The sequence below is a fragment of the Octopus bimaculoides genome, chromosome 18 (genome assembly GCF_046866305.1).
Source record: "Octopus bimaculoides isolate indiv1 chromosome 18, ASM4686630v1, whole genome shotgun sequence".
In the NCBI taxonomy this organism is placed as follows: domain Eukaryota; kingdom Metazoa; phylum Mollusca; class Cephalopoda; order Octopoda; family Octopodidae; genus Octopus; species Octopus bimaculoides.
In genome coordinates, this window is record NC_142945.1 from 3,143,269 (window position 1) to 3,148,268 (window position 5,000).

Here is a 5,000-nt window from a genome sequence, read left to right on the forward strand (position 1 = left end):
TTCGGGCCGACTAAAGTTTTGTGAGTGGGGTTTGGTAGACGGAAATTGAATGGAACCTGTGTTTATCCCTCGTCACCACGTGGAAACCTAGCTGTTCGGCAAAAGAGACCGCCAGAGTAAGTATCAGACTTTTACAGTAGACGTGGCGTCCATATCTTTCAGGTGAGAGTGGGTGCATGAGTATACACACACAGAGGCACACACACAAACACACACACACACACCCACACACACACACACACACACACACACACATGATGTTGTTTCATTGAGATTTCCGAGGAAGTGAGTCGATTGTATTATGCAATCTGACCAATTGCCTTACGTAATAATGACAATCGACTTTCCGAAACACTTATATGTGTTATAAAGCTTAAAATACCAATTACGTTTCTTGTGTTTATTATTACTGTGTGCGTGTGTGTTTCCAATATATTATCGTGTGAATCCTATCAAAATGTAAAACAATAAATTTGAATGCAATATGAAGTGGCATTAAATATGGACCTGTTAAAACGTAATAGGAACGAAATGATTCATGACTGTAAATCAAAGTGGTTGTGTTAAAACAAATATTAAAATGAATACGTCTATCTATCTATCTATCTATCTATCTATCTATCTATCTATCTATCTATCTATCCATCTTTCTCTCTTCCTCTCTCTTTCTCTCACTCTCTCTCTCTCTCTCTCTATGTATATATATATATATATATATATATATATATATATATATATATATATATATATATATATATATACATATATATACATATATATACATATGTGTGTGTGTGTGTGTGTGTGTATATATATAGACAGACATATAGATAGAAAGATAATTTGGTGTGTAAGTAGTTAAATGGATGAAGAGACAGACAGACAAGTAGACAGGCAGATAGATAGATAGATAGATCTAGATTAAAGACAAATAGGTGAGGCGAGAGTTTATTTTTGTATGCAGAAATGAGAGAAAGAGAGAGGGAGAGAGAAAGATATTGATGTATAAGATTGGAAATATGGGAGGCGGGGTAGCGAATGTGTGGGCGGTGTGGGACTTGTCGAATTTACTGATTGGTAGAATAAATAAATAAATAAATATATAAATAAATTAATGAAAACATGTAAATGATGATATCAAGGGAGAAATCAAGTTGCAAACATGGCGACAGCGGTACCAACACACTGTTTAACACCTTAACTATTTGACACCGTCGCCACCACCCCTGTTGTCAGCACTGCAACCACCACCACCACCACCAAAACGAACACCAACACCAGAACTAATACCACAACGACGACCACCACCACCACTACAACATGTGTATTACCACACACTACCATTTTTACCACTACATCCTCAACAGTCAACAATTACGTGTAAATCAAAATTCCCAGTTTGGTTATTAATTTCAAAGGAATCGTTTTAGAAAGGTGTAAACAAACACACACACACACACACACACACACACACACACACACACACACACACACACACATGTATACATACATTATGCACATATATATATATATATATATATATATATATATATATATATATGTATACACACACACACACACATACACAGACAAACACTCCAGTCACACACACACACGTTTACACACACCTACACAAATATTCACACTCTTCGGTTTGCATTTTCGTACAAACACCGGAACTACCACTGCAACCACCACCACCACCACCACCACCACCACAACCACCGCCAACATCACCATCACCACCACCACAACCGTAGCAATACTACTACTACTACTACTACTACTACTACTACTACTACTACTACTACTACTACTACTACTAATACTACCTCCTCCACCACACTTCCATACTAAAGCAACCACTGCAGCCACGTCACTATCCCACCATAAGCCGCTCTGCTATCAACCACTAACACAACCACAACCAACACTACCACTAAACTACAATTTTCTCTAAACTTCCACCACTTCCACCACTTCCAGCAACACCAACACCACTACTACTATTATCACCTCAGCCACTCCACAGCGCCACCTACACAACCAACACTTGTGTGTTGTTTAACAAGCAGTCATTTGGGATAAGCGACGCAGATTATTTCGCTGTTGTTATTGTGTTATACAAGGGTTTATTTTAAGTCCTCTGTTGTTACCGCTGTCAACTGGATAATCGTAGTATTTATTGTATTCCCACTTTATCGTTTAATGCTGTTGTTGTCATTGTTGTTGTTCTTGACGTTATTGCTGTTTTCGATGTTATTGTTGTTTTATTATTTGTATTATTTTCTTTTCTTATTGTCTTCTAATGTTAGTGTTGTTTGACCGTGTTTAATGTTATTTGACGCGATATCTTTTATACGAGTGTTATCAATCGTTGATATCCTTCTCCATGTTGCTTGACACGATTGTTCGCTCTCATTATGACTCTTGTTACGGTTTGATGTTGTTCCAGCTATGTTGTTTGATATGACTATTGCTTGACCTTACAATTATCAACTAGTTTGATGTTACGATAATTCGATTGTTTGATATTGTAGTTGTTTGATGTTACGATAGTATGATGTTATTATTAATTGCTTGATAGTATTATCTGATCTTGTGATTGCTTGATGCTATCATGATTGCTCGACCCTCTCGTTGTCTGATGCTATAATTGCTTCACTTGTTTGATGCTATAATTATTGTTTGACACAGTAGCTGTTTGCGATGTGATTGTTGTTGTTATTATGCCTGTTTGACGCAGTTATTTTCCTTTTTTTATGTTAGTTATGTGATTCAGAGTAAATATTTCGCTCATTATTATAACCTTCACCCAGTTACTTTCGATATCAAACTGTCTTCCTATGGTTACGCTGTTAAAATCGAACTGCACTCATCAAAACTTGCACTAATAATTAGGACAAAGTATAATTACTACCTGCTTTTATAGCAAGTTGATGCAGGAAGTTTATCCCGTCCCCCTCCGACTTTTAGTTCATGCAATTGAAAAAGTGTATTGTTTATGGGATGACCCAATATATATATACATATATATACTATATGAGTGTGTGTAAATGTATGTATGTATGTTGTATTTATGTTTGTGTATATATGTATGTATGTATGTATGTATAACGTAGAAAATGAACGACTTTCCCAGCTATGAAAATGGCACCAAAGAAGGAAAAGCATGAAAAAAACGGCTTCAAAGATGGAAGGCGAGGGGAGCTAGTAAGGCTGGGACGAATTATTGTTTTCGTTTAAAATTATTTTTTAAAATGAAGTAAATGTATTCAAGAAAAAATCAAAGAGAAAAGAATAAGTGTAAAGTAGGAAAACAACTGTGCTAAGTTTTTAAAAGTAAATAACCACGTGGGAACAAGTAGTAAAGAGAAGCAAAGTGTATGCGTTGGGGAATGCTGATAGTGGTTGCTGGATGTGGATGGTGGTGGATGGTTATGTTGGTGAAGTCGTTGTTACTGGTGAACGAAAGTTGATGGGTTTGTTTGTGGATGCTAGTTGTGGTTGCTGGATGTGGTTGACGGTGGATGGTTATGTTGTTGAAGTCATTGTTAGTGGTGAGCGAAAGTTGATGGGGTTGTTTGTGGATGCTAGTTGTGGTTGCTGGATGTGGTTGACGGTGGATGGTTATGTTGTTGAAGTCGTTGTTAGTGGTGAGCGAAAGTTGACGGGGTTGTTTGTGGATGCTAGTTGTGGTTGCTGGATGTGGTTGACGGTGGATGGTTATGTTGTTGAAGTCGTTGTTAGTGGTGAGCGAAAGTTGATGGGGTTGTTTGTGGATGCTAGTTGTGGTTGCTGGATGTGGTTGGCGGTGGATGGTTATGTTGTTGAAATTGTTGTTAGCAGATGACAGTTGTTGGTGGGTGGTTGTGTTTTCTGGTTGCTCGTCATGGTTTAGTGGTTGTTGTGGTTGGTATTTATGGTGGTAATTTGGTTAATTTATTGCTATTACTATTATTATTGTTACGGTTTGGCCCAACCTGGCTTTGACCGAGGAGTCCCATTAAAAAAAATCATTCCAGCCATGCCCATCCTGCTTTTTCCAATCAGACAACTGAGCTTGCAATATCTTTTTTTTAAAAAATCTGTAGCAGGTAATACAGGAAACGTTACGCTGCCATTTCTAACATTTTATGCGACCACATAGTGACTCCCTCGAGCGGTTGGTGATTCGTATTGTCGACTGTTGTGGGTATGGTGGATGGTGGTGGGTTTGTGATAGGGGCTGGTAGTTTGGGGATGATATTAGTCGTGTGTTCACTTGGTGATGGTGGCGAAGGTGATAATGGTGGTGGTGGTGTAGCCGGTGGTGATGGTCATGATGACTGTGGTGGTGGTGATAGGAGTGGTGGTGGTGATGGTGATGGTAGTGGCAGTGATAGTGCTGTGTTGTCTTGGTGGTGGCGCTGGTGGAGATGGAGGTGGTGTTGATGGTGGTGGTGACTGTGATGGTGGTGATGGTGATGGTGGTGATAGTGATGGTGGTGGTGATGGTGATGGTAGTGGTGGTGGTGGTGGCAGTGATACTGCTGTGTTGTCTTAGTAGTGGTGTTGATGGTGGTGGTGACTGGTGGCGGTGATGATGATGGTAGTGATGGTGGCGGTGGCGGTGATAGTGCTGTGTTGTCATTGTGGTGGTGGTGATGGTGGTAGCGTGTAGGGTTGGTTCGGGTTGGTGATGGTGTGATTTGCATTGATGGTGGTATTGTATTGGATTCTTGATGGTGGAGCCGTGCTGGGTGTTGGTGATGTCATGTTCGATTCCTGTCGGTGGTAGGAAGGTGTGTGTTTGGAGTTTTTGAGTTTGGCTAAGAAATTAACAAGAGTTTTATAAATAAATGAAAAGCGTTGATAAACAAGTGACAAACGACTGGGGGAATTACCGTCAATCAGGAGATGTACAACATCTAACGTAATTAGAACACTTTATGTATTATACCACCACCACCACCACCGACACCTCCACCGACACCACCACCGATACCATCACCACTGCC

The 5,000-nt window shown here is 39.5% G+C and overlaps 1 protein-coding gene across 4 annotated transcripts in view; it reads left to right on the forward strand.

Moving 5' to 3' along the window:
* Positions 1-5,000, forward strand: part of LOC128249916 (uncharacterized) — a 112,555-nt gene that overhangs the window by 78,359 nt on the left and 29,196 nt on the right. The window contains exon 1 of one of the 4 annotated variants that reach the window (XM_089365637.1): positions 1-116. This exon is cut by the window's left edge and continues 1 nt beyond it. The exons of the other annotated variants lie outside the window; for them this stretch is intronic. The gene's annotated coding sequence lies outside the window, so the exon portion shown is untranslated. The remainder of the gene's footprint in view (positions 117-5,000) is intronic. 4 annotated transcript variants of the gene reach the window in all.